This window comes from Pseudorca crassidens, chromosome 17 (assembly GCF_039906515.1).
Source record: "Pseudorca crassidens isolate mPseCra1 chromosome 17, mPseCra1.hap1, whole genome shotgun sequence".
Taxonomy (NCBI): Eukaryota; Metazoa; Chordata; class Mammalia; order Artiodactyla; family Delphinidae; genus Pseudorca; species Pseudorca crassidens.
Window position 1 is genome coordinate 28252506 of NC_090312.1, and position 18603 is coordinate 28271108.

Here is an 18603-nt window from a genome sequence, read left to right on the forward strand (position 1 = left end):
CTATAAACTCCATCCAGTATGATGTTGAATAATACTGGTGATTTACGCTCTTGACTTTAAAGTGTTCTTAATTCTAAGAAATCACCAATAATTATGTTTGCTATAGATTTTTGTAGACATCACTTATCAGAGAAAAAGTACTTTCATTTTCTTTTGTTTTCTAATTGGCAGAAGAATCAAGTCCACGTAAGATTTGTCTCCTCTGCCTACATCTGAATACCTTGTTACTCAGGCAGCTTATCTGGAAAACAAACCACTGAAGTCTCTCAGTAGAGACTTCCTGCCCTTGGAACATGATAATGAGATGTGTCCTGATTGATCACTGCATTTTTGTGTGTGAAAGCTTATCCCACCTAGGATAGTGGGGGTGGGGAAAAAAAATCCCAACAAAGTTTGTGCCAATGTTCTGTAGGGTTCTCTATTTCTTTCATACCAAGAGAGGCAGTTTGAGAACTCTCTGCTCTAGGAAATATTTCAGCAAACTGAAGTGCAGAAATTGAGAAACGCCAAGTGGCCCATAATCAAAGAACTAAACATGGTGGAGACACTTTTCTTGAACAAACAAAACATTTTTGCCATTCCTCAAACAGGAATTTTGCCACTGACTATTAACATGTCTTTTCACACGAAAAAGACTTGAGATAACTAGCCATTTCTGTTTTGCATTGTACAAGAAGAGTGAAATATTGAAGAGCCTTGCTCAGTATGCAATTAACCTTAGCTCAATTTACGGAAATCTTGGGGGAACACAGGGCAGAAGAGTCACTTAGAGTGAAGTTTCAAAAATTGCAAAATGGGGAAAAATTTCTGCCAAGGGGTTGAAGATTACAGTACCCAGTTCTCTATCTTATGAAGAAGAGGCGCAGATGGCTACAGGGTACTAAGGTGGGAAGCCATTAGAACAAGACAAGTAAAGTAATTCCCAGAAATAAACTATCATTAGGACAACATAGTTGGAAAACTAGTGCCATCAATAGTAATTTGAACAGAGTGTAGAAGTAGTGAGCCCTTCAGACAGTGAGAGCACTTACTTTTAATTTAATAAGGTGTGAGAAAGAAGATAGTGAGCCATGAATCAGAGCTGGTAAATGAAGATGGCAATACTCACTCTTCGCTCAGAATCTCAACCTCTGTTTTAAATCTTTGAGATAGAAATTATCCAAAATTAAATTAAATTGAAAATAAGACATGTTATGTCTTCAAGCACTAGGAAAAGGGACCACTATCACAGACGAGACCTCAGAAATATATTCTTAATACCCTAGACTAGGATGGCAGGGTATCTGAAAATGTCTAAGTTTACTCACTGGACACTGGTTGAACCTGGAGAAAGCTTTATCTATGCAAGTCTAGGGCTGCTTTCTACATGGGATTTCTATTCTGGGAAAACAAATTCTGAACTGAGGCAAACTGCTCACATGCTTGAGGAGGAAAGAATATCTCTTTTGGGACCCAAAATGTTACTAGGAACATGAATGTTGGGGCATGATAATTTGTTAATTGACCTTTTCTATTTTTTGGTAATTTCTCATCCACAATTGCTTTATACTCATTGCAATACACTCTATTGGGTCAGAATATTCCAGTCATTTAGAATAAGGCTTTTCCAATAGAACTGTAAACAGAAAAAAAGTCACTGGTCAGCTTTTTTATTTTAAATTGTTTGCTTGAATTTACAACATTACAACAACAATAAAATTAAAAGCCCATACTTTTTATACAAGCTCAGCGATTTTGGTTTTAAAAAATATAAAAGCTGAAAGAGTTAAACCATAAACTTATTCATTCATTCATTTAGTCATTTATCCAGATACGTATTTTAACAGACAAATCTCTGTTCTGTTCCAGGCACTGATATAAACACTAGGGATATAGTAGTGAATAAACTAGAAAGGTCCTGGCTTACAGAAGGTGATACTCTAAAGTGGAAGGAGAACACTTCTCTGAGAAGGTGGCAATATACATATTCTTGAAGGAGAAAAGAAGTCACAGGACTCTGAGAAAAGAGAACTGCAAGTAAAGGAAACAGAAAAAAAGCCCTGAGACAGGAGCACATGAGCCATGCTTATGGGACAGCAACAAGCCCAGTGTGGGTGGACCAAAGGAAGCAGTGGGGATGAGTGGTAGAAGAGATCAGAGAGGTAGAACAAAAAACTACTTAGGGCTTTTCAGACCACTTACAAGACTTGGTTTTTATGCTGAATGGAATGGAAAGACAAGAAAAGGACATGGTAAGACATTGACATGATCTATATATGTTTTCAAATTATCCATGGGCTGCTTTTAAGAATACAAGGAGCCTAACAGAGAATGAAATAGTAATCCAGTCATTTTTTTTTAATATGCTTAGAAGCAGTAATAGTATACATTGTAACTCATTACACCAGTAATCAGTTATCCCAAGACTATTTGTTTAAAATAAGTTATCTTTTAAAAATTCTTGTAAATTTCCCCAATATCGTGTATTAAATGTATATTTTCTTAGATATACTTCCAGGCTGCTCTTTTTAAATATTGGGTTGGCCAAAATGTTCACTCGGTGCTTTCCATAAGATGGCTCTAGTAGTGCTTAGTTGTCTTAAACTTCATTCAAAAGAATTTTCTTAGATTGTATTGTGATAGCTGTCATATCAGCATGCATTTAAAAAAAAAGGCTTATCAAAATTCGTGAATTTTTGTGTAGCCATTTTAATATTGAAGATGGAAGAAAAAAAGCAATATTTTTGGCATATTATGCTTTATTATTTCAAGAAAGGTAAAAACGCAACTGAAATGCAAAAAAAGATTTGGGCAGTATATGGAGAAGGTGCTGTGACTGAAGAAACATGTCAAAAGTGGTTTGCAAAGTTTCGTGCTGTAGATTTCTTGCTGGATGATGCTCTACGGTCGGGTAGACCAGTTGAAGTTGATAGCGATCAAATCATGACATTAATTGAGAAAAATCAACGTTATACCACGTGGTGATAGACAACATACTCAAAATATCCAAATCAAGCATCGCAAATCATTCGCACTGGCTTGGTTATGTTAATCTCTTTGATGTTTGGGTTCCACATAAGTTAAGTGAAAACAAACCTCTTGACCATATTTCCACATGTGATTCTCTACTTAAACGTAATGAAAACGTTCTGTTTTTAAAACAAATTGTAATGGGCGATGAAAAGTGGATACTGTACAATAATGTGGAATGAGAGAGATCGTGGGGCAAGAGAAATGAACCACCAACAACCACACCAAAGGCCGGTCTTCATCCAAAGAAGGTGATGTTGTATATATGGTGGGATTGGAAGGGATCCTCTGTTATGAGCTCCTCTGGAAAACCAAACAATTAATTCCAACAAACACTGCTCCCAATTAGACCAAGTGAAAACAGCACTCGACGAAAAGCATCCGGAATTAGTCAACAGAAAATGCATAATCTTCCATGAGGATAAAGGAAGACTGCACGTTCTTTGATGACCAGGCAAAAACTGTTAGAGCTTGGCTGGGAAGTTCTGATTCATCCGCTGTATTCACCAGACATAGCACCTTCGGACGTCCATTTATTTAGGTCTTTACAAAATTCTCTTAATGGAAAATTATCCAGATATTTACATCAGACAAACATGGAGATGAATCCCAATTCTGATTCCAATTATGGCATCTGGTATATGTTTCTTAGTATGCTCGCACTCTTGATTTCTCATAGGTTTCAGTTTTTAGTTGCTTGTTTTAGAATTCTATGAAATAAAGGAGCTAAACTACGTTAGTTCGTGAATGTTGGGTTTTTTCTTTTAGAAAAAAGTTAATATTTTTAAAAGAAAAGGAGTAGGGAAGATAAAAATGCATGTAAATGATGATAAGTAATTTTCAAATACATAGTTTTGTTCCATTTTTACATAATTTTATAGCTCTGACAACTGTAGAACTGCACATGCGTATTGGTGACATGTTTACATAAAGGGAAGATGGATTGTGTTTAAATGAATTTAACATGGTGAAATTAACTGGGTAGGGGAGTTTGTGTGTGGGAAGGGGTAGAAATGATACATATTTTTCTAAGAATAGTATACAATTGCCAGTATTCTTGACATAAATTTAATTATAAACCTCAAAGTAATTGAACACCTAACAAAAAGGAAGGCAAGCATCATCATGATGGTATAATTTTAATAACAGCATTTGTTGTAAGAAATCACTAAAGTTTTTGGCCATTGAATGTAAGAAAAAATAGTAAAATGTGCTAAATCTGGTCCACAATCTCTAATATTAAATTAATAGTACTAAATAATTACATCCAATAGATAAATGTGCAATGTTTACTATTAACTCCCTGAACCTCAGCATTGGATAGTTTACATGAGATCGGGTATGTTCAGGGTGGTATGGCCATAGACTCAACATTGGACAATTTAAAGGAGTTACTGTGAAGCTTGTTAATAGCTCAAGTGAATAATAATTATAAGTATATTGTCTTCTCCTGTCTCAACAGAGGAATTATCCAAATTCTTGAGCAGGGTTGAGATGTTTACATAGAAATTTTAGCATCTTTTTTTTGGTACGCGGGCCTCTCACTGTTGTGGCCTCTCTGGTCGCGGAGCACAGGCTCCGGATGCGCAGGCTCAGCGGCCATGGCTCACGGGCCTAGCCGCTTCACGGCATGTGGGATCTTCCCGGGCCGGGGCACGAACCCGAGTCCCCTGCATCAGCAGGCAGACTCTCAACCACTGCACCACCAGGGAAGCCCTAACATCTTTTTGATCCACCACTGAAAAGAAGATGGTTGGACGCTCCATCTTTGTCCAAAGCTCAGTGTTTTCACTAACATTATACTTCAGCTTTATGGATAGTTGACTGAGCACATGTATTGAAGTATGTCCATATTGTAAAAGTTCTCATGTAGCTGTGTGCCCTGTTAGGATGAACATTTGCTAGAGAAGCTGCTCTTTAAAATTGTCAGCTTGGAGTCAGTGAGTTTTATTTTCAGAAAGTTCATCTTAAGTCAGCTCTCAGAATCTTCCCAATTGGCCTGGAAAAAGGAAATTGAATCTTAGTGTCTAGACAGAAGTTACCACACCAAAAGTATCTTGGAATGCACAGACCTCAGGAAAGTTGGGGAAAACTTCACAGGGAACAAGGATCTTCTTGGAAGGAGGGGAATTTAAATGTTGAACATTTTCAATAGATTAAGAAATAAACCAAGGGCCCCCTAAGGAGAACTCAATGGTTAAAATTTAATATTTATATGACAATTCCTATGTACAAGGCACTGTCCTAAAGTCTTTAATTTTAGAAACTCATTTAATCATCACAATAACATTATACGAACTCTTATTATCCTCATTTTAGAGTTAAGGAATATGGGGAATAGAGAGATTAAGTGAACTGTCCAAGGTCACACAGCTAGCAACGGACTCAACAGTTTAAGCAACCTGCCCCCAAGGTCTGAGCTCTTATCCATTACAGCAGAGTTGAAATTTGAACTGATAATCTGGTTTCAAGTCTAGGACCTACATATGTGACTGAGGGTAATACTTGATTCTAGTTTAGGTGTGGCTGCACCCGGAAACCATGCACTCTCACCCATTTCCACATGCCTACCTGCCAAACCTAAAACGATGTACTTCCGGAAAAATTTTAGATGATATAAGTGTAAGCTGCAGTTGAAACATTAAAGACCCAAGTAGGAGATATTTTAAGCAGACAATGAAAGTATTCTTGAAAAATAACGTTACTGACCCTTTTAAGTGGGATCCAACAACGGTCCTTCTGCCTGGTGTCCTTTGAGCCAATAGAACAAGACCAGGTTCGGTTCAGAAGCAAAGGCGAGTTTTATTCTTCGATGAAAGAACTGAGGGAGAAGTGCGAGCTCACGCTCCAGAATACTCTTCCTGAAAGGCGGGAGGCGGGGCTGCTTTATAGGGCACCTCATCAGCTGGGGAGGGGGTGGAGTTCTGGAGAGTGGGCGCAGCTGTGCTGCTTACGGGTCTAGATCGCGGTGCCGGGCGCAGCGGCTCTGCACACAGCCCGCGGCCACCATCTTGAATTGCAGTGTCGGGAGCAGCGCTTCCGCACACGTTCTCCGGCTGAGGCGTTTGCGTAGCCATTTCCCACTAGGAGCTCCGGTCTGAAGAAGCAGCTGCGAGGCCTCGTCACACGGCTCCCTACGAGCAAGTGAAACGAGACTAAGTGCAAAGGAATAAAAGGTTAGACTTTATTTTCCTACCTGGAGTCTATTTTTAGTTTCCAGGAATTGTTAATGGGCTCTCCTGGTGGCAATAATATTTTAGCAAAGCTGGGGCCAACGGCTACAACAATGACAAAATCTATTAGCGGCTGGAAAAGACACTATAATTTTCTATTTATCAGAGATTTAGGAGCAGAATTCATCATTTTGAAGTGGGTAAGCACCAATCTTCATGAACTATTTGGGGAAAGGGAATACTTGAGAAAAGAGGTATTTTCTGCTAATTTGAAAATAATTTCATAAGTACAATTTTCTGTGGTATGGACACATTTTGATAAAGATTTGAATAATTCTTTAGTGGGTGTGTGTGTATGTGTTTTCCTTTTGGAAAATGGATAAAACCTTTTTTCCCTAAAATTTTTAAGTTTTCTGTGGTAAATACATCTTTGAGTTAGGGCTCATATTCTGCCTTATTTTTCTTTAAAGAGAATTTTTTTCTCTGAATTGTACCATTTTGTATTGAATTCTGGTTAGTATTTTTCCATTAAGATTACATGCGTTTTTGCAGTTTCTTGGAATTCAGGTATTTAGCAGGGCGGCTAATTTGAATTCTATATTTTCTTAGTAGCAGAAAATGCTCCCTGGATTTCTGTAGTAGCATTCAGACAGGTGGGTGGTGGTGTTGAAAGCTCAACATTTGACTGTTTCTTAAGGGAATTAAAGATTGGAGCTTGGCTGGCACAGAATAACCTCTTTCTTCCTTTTTTTGTTGGATAATTCTTAGAGTAAAATAGGGTCTTTATCAGTTTAAGCAATTTCCATGGTTCATACCACTGTGTCATCTCAAGCATTAGGCTAGAAATTAGGTCAGGGATGTAGTCTTCCGTTCCAAGTATAAGTTCAAGGCTAAGATTGAGTAGGAACACAAAGAGCAATATTCCTCTTTTCTTCCAATTTAAGGCCTGGAATAAAGAGCATAGCGTTTATTTTATTTTGCTTATTTCAGTTTGTTGTTTGAGAGCTGGGTTGGGAGGATGATGAGTTCCTTGTAGTTTCATTTTTGAGAAGTGAACTTTGGAATCAAGTGACTATGCCTAATAGGCTGTTGGGCATTTACATCTGTAAGTCAAAAGAGTTGTCTAAATTGGTTTGAAGTCAAGCCAACAAGGTGTGTTGGGAATGATTATATGTTTTGATATATTTTTTTTTGACCTGGACATGATGCAGCTTATGATTGGGTGAAAAATATACTCAGGACACATCAGGTTAAAGTTGACTTCTGTGAATCAGAGTTGCTATTTCTGAGAAAAATTAATGCTTCTATAAAGAAATATATTTAGTTTACAACTAAAAATTAAAGTGGTTAAACGAGTAACTTATTTAAAGAACTGAGGCTCTTATCCCAATTTTTTTGTATTATATTTTTAAAACTTTCTTTGCATTCCAAATGCCTTTTTTAGTACTTTCTATGTTACTAGCATCATGTGTGGCAACTGCTCTCAAATTATACCAGGTGCTGATTATCTACATACTTCTAAACTAATATTTGCAACAAGACAATTGGTAACTTGAGGGCAAAAATTATTTATGTATTTTTCTTTCCTATAGAAGCTAACACATGTAATGTGTACACATGTACACATTAAAAACTACAGCAAAAATTGTTTATATTGATTTTGAATAGTTTATGTTGGAAGGAGCTTTGTTATTTATATCCTAGAAATTTAAACTTAGAAAAAAATAAAGAAATAATATATTAATACCCATTTCACAGAGATCTGAAAAAACAACTAGGTAATAAAACTGTTAATGATTTTTCTAATAACGTGGAATTTCATAGTGGAAAAGAAATTTGAACTTCTAATTGCATTCTCTTTCTATAAAGCCCTCTAATTCTTAATCTCTTTAAGGTGCATATAGATCTTTTTTACATAACTTGAGGAGTATGTAATTTTCCTTGTGTTGATAAGGAATCCACTTCCCATTTTTTAGCAGATGTTCAGAATTACAGTGAATCTTCAAGAGGGCATCATGCCACATACATTACTATCCCTGTGGGACTCCAAACATGTAATATCTTTAAAGATAAATAATGTTGGGTAGATATTTGCATGGACACTGGAGCTGTAAATGTTTTAAGTAAAAATTTTTTTCATAGAAATTTAAAAGCTAAGGCAAAGACATTCTTTGAAATGTCTTTGGACTGTAACTGACATCAATAATGCTATAATTGGCCACAAGAAAAAGAAATTAATTGATTTTGGAGATTGGTGAGACATAGTTATTAATTTATCAACTTATTTAAACATATACATATTGAGTCTCTACTATGTGAAAGGGGGACGAATTGGATAGTCATTGTTCTCAAGGAATTTGAAGACTATGGGAGGAAGACAAATGAAAAATAAATTTTCATGAACTGTGATAGATGCTATCAATATATAGGTGTTACTGGAATATGGCAAAGGGAGCATATTTCTGGCATTAATTGTGTGTGCATGTGTGTGAGTGTACACACTGATTGGACAGGATCATAATATAGCTGTTTACTGAAGGCCTATCGGAGAAAAGCTTAAGCTGAGCCTTAACTAAGGGAGGAACACTGGAAAGACATTCCAGACAGTAGGACAAAAATTGCAAAGACTAGAGCCAGGAAAGAGTATTATCAGGAAATAAAATAAAATTATCAGGAAACTGCAGATAGTTGAGTTTCCTATTGCTAAATAAACTTGGTAGAGTCATTCAGTGGCCAGTATATCTAGAAGCTACAGGATAAATCTGTATGATAAAGGTGAAATAGGTCTGATATAAAAATGTATTTAATCTGTCTTTTGCAACATGCACTTCTGGACCAAAAATATTGACCCTATTTGCTATTGCAACTGATTTCTAACACACTTACTGTTTTAATTACAAGAATATTTGATAAATTGTTTAACAGCTTGAAAAAAGACATGATAAATATTTTGGAGAAAAGTTATTTATGTATTAATTCCATTCAAACACATATGGATCAGAATATTATAAGGGAAGAAAAATTTGCCACCCCAAAATGTATCTCCTTGGCATGAAGATTAATTTAGGCTGATTAAGAACAGAAGACTCAGGAAGTCTTTCTTTTTACCTCTTAGTTAGCTGCCTAAAGAATTTAGATAAGGGACCTGTTCCAGAAATAGAGCTATCACCAGAGATATCTGTAAAGAATATGGACTGGGTGTGGTAGGGGAAAATTATCAAGGCCTAGAGATCAGAGTTCACTCTGTGACACATTGTCTCTGCCTGGCCCAGCAAACATTTCTTTACCAAACATTTGCTTTTCCATCTCCATGTGTCTGCCTTCCCATTGAAGTCCCAAAGGACTATTGCCAACTTCTTCTTTTATCTTTAGCTGAAGATGCTATTTAAGGTGATAACTTTGGCCATTTTGGTGAGTTATTCAGTTTTCCCAGGTGTCTCCAATGTATATATGCTATTAAACTTTTGCTTAATTTTCTCCTGTTAAGCTGTCTCATGTCAATTTAACTCTCAGACCAACTGGAACAACTTAGAAGAGTAGAGGAAAATTTTCTTCCTCTCCAACAGTATTGAATACCAGTATTTTTATGCATCTTTTAAGATGATAGATAGATGGAATTTCCTCATAATTTTAAAACAATTATAAAATATAAAAATGCAATGATAATATTTATTCATGAATAGAATGGTAGTAAAACTACTACATCCACTGAAATGACGGTAGTGTAACAGGCTTCAGGAATGAGTTAAGTATCTTAATTTAGGAATAGTTTTTTTGGGTAAGAGGCACAAATACTGCTTTGTAATTTGCATTTATATATCTTTCATAACCTGAGACAGCATAGAGGAGGAGAAAAGAATCTAAGGAAACCCGACCAGACTTAATCTACTAGATCTTGGAAAAGCAGTTGGGAAAACTAAAGGTTATCGTCCAAACCACATAGTATGCTTGGTTTTAATAGGTATTACTATAAGGTATATTCTCATAAAATGACAACAATTAACAATGTAAATGTTCTTATTGATCTAGTTTACATTTGAATACTCAGAGCTGAGGGTGGTGCATGTAATATATATTAGTGCAGTAAATATATATTAAGTCAATGTAAAGGGCAATATTTAAAGTTATGTGGATATCACTGATTTTGTTCAGGACATATTTTTTTTCCTCTCACAAGTGAAATCTAAAGAAAACCATGAGAAAATAGGGAGCAGTGACCTTTCCCCTTCGTTACCTGACAAGGCTGAAGCACTGAGCAAGGTATCAGAAGCTCATACGCTTAGGCAGGGTAAAGGTCAGCTTTCCAATCCCAACAGAGAACTATGCCTTAAGGTCAGCCTGCCAAATGGGAGGGTCACAATTACTTAACCCCTTAAAGAGCCATCATCTGTAAAATCAGGATAACAATAGTTTCCAACACAAGGTAGTATTTTGAATATTCAATGAGATACTCTGTATAAATCACTTAAGACAGTTTCTAATGTGTAAAATGCCAGGTCTTTAAGAATGAGTAAGAATTAACTAGGCAGTGGAGGGAGGGGAGAAAAAAGGAAGACACTCCATGTAGATCAAACAAGCCTTGAATTGTAGAAGTATATGTGTCTATAGAAAATGAAAAATTGTCCTATGTGACTAGAGGGGTAGGGTTGTATGCTAATTTTTTTGGAAAAGAGGGATTGGAGTAGGAAGAGTTGGGGAACACTTTGTGTTTTTAAAGTTAGATCACTGGTAAATTAGTGATGTTACTGATACGAGAGGCAGGAGAAAATATAAAAGAAGATATTTTAGGTGAAAAATAATTAATATCATCTTAAGTATTTCAAATCTGGTGCCTAAAGAATTTACATATATATCCTATATTTAGTGGTTAGTTGAAAATAGGGATGGAGATATAACTTTGTAAGTTTTGAGTAGTATGTGATATTTGAGATCATGGGAGAAGGTAAATAAACCTAGCAAGAATGGAAAGGAAGAAAAGAGTCAAAAATATCACATAGTGAATATCAATATTTAAGGGACAGAGAAAAATAATCTATATTAAAAGAGTTCTGAGAGCCAAGAGGGAGAGAAGCTGGAGAGGAGAGTTTGAAGAGAGAGTGGTCGATAATCACAGCACAAAAATCATCATGTAAGATGAACACTGGAAATAGGATATTGAATTATTTCTACACTTAGGTGCCAAACACACATCCTAATTAAGGAGGACAAACAATATTTATGACATTTTTCATTGTAATGGAATCAGCAGTCACCAGAGTTCATAATTTATGAGCAATACCCCTGCATTATCTCATCCTCATATAGTGTTTTCCAAATGAAAATATATCTGTCTTAAAGGTAAAAATATGAATAAGTATACAAGTATTTTGATGCTCAAGGCAGTGATATGTTCTGGAATTATGTATAATATTTCTGACTTTTAGCCATTTACTAAATTATCAAAAGAAATCACAAATGATAACACAAGGTATAATTTGCAATTTGTTAATGATATTTATAAGACCTAACAGAGTCAATGAATCTAAGTACTTTAATACTTTGTTGACCCATACCCTATGGAAAAACATTAGATTTGAAACATTAGTTCATAAGTACTTCTGTGATGAAAGAAAATAAGTTAGCACACAAATCTACCATATTTCACCTTTGGTGTTTAAAAATTAGCCAATAAAATTGAAGAGGAGAAGTAGGAAATATTCTTTTTGTATGTGTGTGCATATGTATACATACACCCATATTTGTGGAGAAATGAAGTGGAAAGCAGTAAGTTACCCACACACAGCGAAATGAAATCTGTTTAACCCATTAACACTTGTGTGGGTAGGCACCATCAGACTCCCCAGCCCTATTCAATTTCTGCTATGCTGAACAAGGGGCAAGTTACATGTAAGGTATCCAGCACTGCCTCTGTTCTTCATCCTCCTTTTTTCCCCACAATTGGACTGGCTACTTAAAATTAATCAGTTTAGCAGTGTTCAAAAATCCTGCCTACTATCTCCTGTCATATGTATAAATACAAACACCCCTTTGAATGTCTCTTTTCTTTCTCTCTCCCCATTCTCCCCCCTTTCTCCCAATACCTCTTCCTTCCATTACCCCTCCTTCTCCCATTCTTCCCTCCTCCAGGACATCAGAGAGTCCAGGATTCTATGTGACCTGGTGGGACCCCTTGCCCAGGATCTCCCTTGCCTTGCTTATGCCTGAGTGAGTAATACACCTTTGAATTACTCGTGGTCATTTGCTTTGATGTGGTGTGTCTAGATGTCATTAAGGAGAAGAGAGAGGCAGATCTAATACCAGCCTGATCAAACAGTAACAAAAGTTGATAGAATGGTTACATTAAAATGTAGTACATATATTTTAAACAGTTCTACAGTTGCTTGTTTTTATATAGAGTAGAAACATTCTGAAGCACTAGTTGGGGGGAACTTAGTAATTGTATATCTTTTCATTTTTTCTTACCATGGGGCTCTTGCAAATGCAAGGGGATAACTGGATGAATGTAAGTTAAAGGTTTACATTTCATTCAGTGCTTCAATAAAAACAATCAATAAAGCCACAGTATATTCCTAAATTTTTTTATAGAGTTGGGGTTAATTTCTTATTAAGAACTTTCAGCTAATATGGATGGATTCAAATGTATATGTAGAGCAATCATACGACACCTTTACATCTTTCAAGTCCATGTTATTTCAACAATTAGACGTGCTTTTTTTTATAATATTAAGAACTTTCTATAACAAACAACTTGAAAGTTAATGTGAAACTAAGAGATAGACAAATTACCATATATTTCCCAGCAATTGAATCTGAGAAGTCCATGTTCTAGGGACAGGTTTAAGAGAAAAGTTTTGGATGATTTGGAAGCTATCATCTGGCTTAGGAAAGCAATAAAGATGACCCTTGCTAAAACTGTATATTCATCGTACTTTATAAGACAGTTGCTTCTGCCTGAATAATCCATCATATATATGTTTCCCAAGAAATGATTCTCACAGCACTTAGAAGATAATAAACTAAAGAACAAAGAAAAAGAAGTCTCATGACCTTGTAAAACATATAAATAAATAAACACATAGAGGAAATCCTGAAGTAAAATAATGAGTTCAGCACTAAAGATCTCAAGTTATTTTGTTCACCTATCAATATAATTTGTATTTATTATGTCATCATATACCAGACAAAATATTAGGTGGGGATTTGAATAACACGAGTCTGTTTCTCCAGTGATCTGTACAAAGCAAATCAACATGTTGAACCACTAGGAAAGTTATGATGCACTTCAAGAAGAAAAACTGTAGAGATATTTTTCCCAACAGTAAGCAAGTTTCCAGTAACTTCTGAAAACTGAAGTCCTGAGAAAGTAGAGCTCTTAGAAATCATGAACTGATATGGTCTCATTCTTAATTTTCTGTGATATTATTTAGTTCCATTTGTTTGCTTTGAATTTTAATTTTTGAGAGAATAATACATTCTTTTGGCTCAGATGTATGTATATGTAGAGATCCAGAAATTCTACTCATAGGTGTATATGCAGCAGATATGCATACATATTTTCACAAAAAGACATTTACTAGAATGGTCATAACAGCATTATGTCTTTTTTAGCAGTGGTATTTATTTTCAGTAGCCCCAAACTGGAAACCATCAAGATAATTCCATCAAACTTATCCAGATGTTTATCAAGTTAATAACAGATAAATACATTAGAGTATATTCACTCAAGATAATTATAAATATATGCCAAGGGATGATCAACTACAATGAAACCCAGCAATGTTTGTAGAAGATTCTCACAAACATAACATTGGGTCAAAGGAACCAAATACAAAGATTGCATACTGTAAGATTATAATTTATAAATTTTTAAAAATGGGAAAACTGAAATATATTGTCAGAAATCAAATTGGTAGTAGAACTTTGGGTGGGGCTTCTGACTACAAGGAAGACAGGAGCATTTCAGAGTCAGTGTAAGTTTATGTGTGTTTATCTCCATGTTGATAGGTTGGTGTGTTAATTTTTGAAAAAAATCATAAAGTTTATTCTATGTTATTTTTTGGCATGAATATCATGTCCATTTCACACTAAAAAGATAAAAGTTATTGTGCAGTTCCTTTTCCTCCACACTTACTCTCCCACCAACCCCTGAATAATGTCCCACTAACCAAATAGTCTCTTTTATGTCTTTCCAGATACTTTTTTAATAGTTTGTTTCCTATCTTTAGTTATTTTTTTCAATAGGTAACCCTATATGTCATTTTACATGTGTACAGTACATCTATAGGATAATTCCTAGAAGTAGAATTGTAGCATTTCTTGGTAAAAGCAAGTATGTATAATTATACTATATTCACTGGGGATTAACAATGGATACTTCCACAAATATGCATGAAAATGCCACTTTCTATGCAGCTTTGGCAGTAGAGTGTGTGATCAAAATTTTTTATTTTCATCACATTATAGATGAGAATTGTTGCTCAACGTAGTCTTTTTTAAAAATTAATTAATTTAACATCTTTATTGGAGTATAATTGCTTTACAATGGTGTGTTAGTTTCTGCTTTATAACAAAGTGAATGAGCTATACATATACGTATATCCCCATATCTCCTCCCTCTTGCGTCTCCCTCCCACCCTCCCTATCCCACCCCTCTAGGTAGTCACAAAGCACCAAGCTGGTAATGCGGCTGCTTCCCACTAGCTATCGCTTTTACATTTGGTAGTGTATATATGTCCATGCCACTCTCTCACTTCGTCCCAGCTTACCCTTCCCCCTCCCCGTGTCCTCAAGTCCATTCTCTACATCTGCATCTTTACCCTACGTTCTTCAGAACCATTTTTTTTTTTTTTAGATTCCATATATATGTGTTAGCATACAGTACTTGTTTTTCTCTTTCTGACTTACTTCAGTCTGTATGACAGATTCTAGGATTCTTAATACTAATTTATCTTATAATTGGATAGATTGAGTATATTTTCGTATGTTCAAGAGTCATTTGTATTTTTCCTCTGGATTGTCTCTTGTCATTTGCCAATTTTTCTACAGACTTATTGATATTTTATATATTTATTTATGGAGCTCTTTATACTTTAGGATATTAGTTTTTAATATATGATATTGGCTACAAATATATTTTCCCATTTTTCCTTTTGACTTTGTCATATTTTATCATGGATATTTATGTTTAATATTCTGTGTAGTAAAATTTGTCAAATTTGTGATGGCTTCTGGATTTTGATACACAGTTGGAAAGCCCTTCTTCTTCCCCAATTATAAAGGATTTCTATATTGTCTTTTAGTTCATTAATGATTTAATTTTTAACAAGCAAATCTCTGATCCATATGAAGCTAATTTCTTGATTCTATTTTTTGATCAGGATGTTGGTTACACAAGTGCATTCACACTTATAAAGTTGTTCCAAATGTATGATTTTTAAAATAATGTGTGTACATTTCTCTAAGTATATCTTATATACATCATATTTCATTAAAATTTTACTTTGAAAATGAACACATGCTAGGGGGTGGAAGAAAGTATTTCTGGGTATGCTAAGCCCTCTATGAGAACTTGACAGAATTGTGAACCCCACACACGATATCTTAACATGATACATTTTTCCCCAGCTTTAGTTTCTAATATGTATAGAAACATATATATATATATACAGTCAAACAAAGCAATCAACAAAGAAACAAACAATACATAGAATCAATCGAGATGATGTCATATATTTTTCCAAGAGGACTAGAAAAAAAAAGATTACCAAGAAAATAGAAAGGAAGTAATTAATTACAAAAAAAATAGTACAAGGAAATTGAACTTAAATTTGTATTTATCCCTTTTCATCCTCGTTTCCTTCCACTCTCCTTCTTGCCCATTCTGCTCCATTCATATTGGATTTATCTCTGTTTATTCAGCCTCTAATCTTCTTCACCACTAACTGTTTAGACATCTGTTACCTCTGCCTGGTGTCCTTTTATCATCTGTCATGGTTAATTCCTAGTCATCCTTCAGATCTCAAATGTTACTCTCTTAAGAAGACCTTCATGGCATTAGTGTTTCTTTTTTTGTTTTTTAATTTTACTTCAAAGCATTGGTCAGAGTTTTAAGCATAATAAAGAAGAAGGATGAGTACTCTTGCAATCATGTAGCATGTTACATTTATAATCACCACTTTGGAAGGTCTTGAATTTGAATAGCTTACTTCCATGTAGCTAATATATTGATATTGGCTTAGGGTTGATTCTAGCCTGTGTATGTCACCCCTTTGGACCAGAAAACCCTGGAGGCAGATAAAGGTGACCAGCTCTGCTTTAGGCCTAAGGGAAGAAAAGAGAGAACGTAAGAAAGTGGCAGAGGGAAGCAGCCTTAAAAGATCTTGAGAAGTTTGTCTTCTGGGCTAGTAAAGGATACAGTGCTATCCATGGAGTCCCAAAGTGAATCTTTGAAGGGCAGTCTAACAAATGGAGGATTTTAGGTAGAGTATCAGAGATTCATTTATCCATTCAGAATTATTTTTCTCGATTGCCTGCTTGTGCTATAAGTGGTATGAACGAAGTAGAAAACATACAAAAAATTACTTATCCCATATACTTCAATGGTGTTAAACAAATAATTAGTCAAATAATTAATCTTCATTGTATTAAGTGATAAGATGAAGAAAACGAGAGGGGGAGAATATTGTATGACAGAAAAAACTAACCCAGACTATGATGGAAGAAATTTTCTAATACTGGGATGTAGGGAAGCCATTCTGGTTTACATGATTTGGCCTGAACTTTATGTGAACTACAGCAGCCTGTCTTAAAGAAACCCAAACAATGCTTTTCAATACATGTACCATTTTCTGCCATCTGATGAAGTGATAAAAACTTATAGTTTTCCAAGTCACTGCCTATATGTATTTCTGTGGAAATACAACTTCTGCTCTGGGAATCTTTTCCCAATTATGCCAAGAATCTTTAATGTTTAGCTTCCTCCTCTTTTTCATGATTCATAGCAACTCATTATTGGGAGACAATTTTTCATGGGCCTTTCACTTTTCTGCATGTCTTTCAAGTGACGAATTAACTGCCCTTTGTTCTGGATGCTTTTCAAGGATGTTTATCTATTGGACAGCCTTTGAAGACAGAGATAATATCTCCTTCTGAGGCAAAAGACGGGCATACTTAGAGCCCATTATAAAATCCCTGATTCCCCTAAGCTCAGAGTTCCTCTCTTATAATGTTATTGTGTATGCAGGTGTCATTTGGTCTTTTTACATCACCTTGTAGACATTAGAGCTTGAGGGTAAGCTGGATGAAGTGAGAGAGTGGCACTGACATATATACACTACCAAATGTAAAACAGACAGCTAATGGAAAGCAGCTGCATAGCACAGGAAGATCAGCTCCGTGCTTTCTGACGACCTAGAGGGGTGGGATAGGGAGGGTGGGGGGGAGATGCAAGAGGGAGGGGATATGGGGATATATGTATACGTATAGCATTATGTATTCACTGACAGCAATAGCAGTAGACAGAGTACCAGTATTTTTTCTTTTGAACATCTTTATTGGAGTATAATTGCTTTACAATGTTGTGTTTATGCTGTACAGCAAAGTGAATCAGTTATACATACACGTATATCCACTCTTTTTTAGATTCTTTTCCCATATAGGTCATTACAGATTATTGAGTAGAGTTCCCTGTGCTATACAGTAAGTCCTTATTAGTTGTCTAGTTTATATATAGTAGTGTGTATATATCAATCCCAATCTTCAAATTTATCTCCATTGTGCCTAGTAAATAGTATACATTCAATAAATACTGACTGCATCTTATCCAATTACCTATCATTTAAACTGTTTTGAAATTCTATTAAAAAATGTTCCTTAATTAAATGATCCCCATACCCCAAAAGAGAAAAAGTTAGCAGTAAACAGTCAAGTAATAGAAAGAGCTTGACCTAATGCCGTATATGTTGAAAATTGTTGCCAGTGAAAGAACCAGGGAATTTTGGAAAAATGTGCCAAGGTTTCTGACATAACTCCCTATGAACCACACAGATGAGTTGCAAAAAAAAAAATTAAAAACTAAAAATTCTGAAAATTCTCACTGTAATCTTTTACCACAGTGTGGAGGGAAACAAACTGAGCAGGTATGTTTTCCTTGTGATCTGAAGTAACAAGGAACTAGAGGATAGGGGAAACAGTTCTGGAAATAGGTGAAAAGAGGGAAGGAATTGACTCTCTCAGTACATATACAGTATTTCCTCTATGCCCTCAAACACACACACACACACACACACACACACACACACACACACGCACGTATATTTAGAAAGAGAGAGAGGTAAGAGGTGATAGAGATAGATGATACAGTTAGATGGATAGATAAATGATAAATCTGTGTGTGAGTGTGTGTGTGTGTGTGTGTAGGTAT

The 18603-nt window shown here is 35.4% G+C and overlaps 1 pseudogene; it reads right to left on the bottom strand.

Annotated features, from left to right (window-relative positions):
- LOC137210721 (voltage-dependent N-type calcium channel subunit alpha-1B-like) overlaps positions 1 to 18603 on the bottom strand; it is a 154272-nt pseudogene that overhangs the window by 99078 nt on the left and 36591 nt on the right.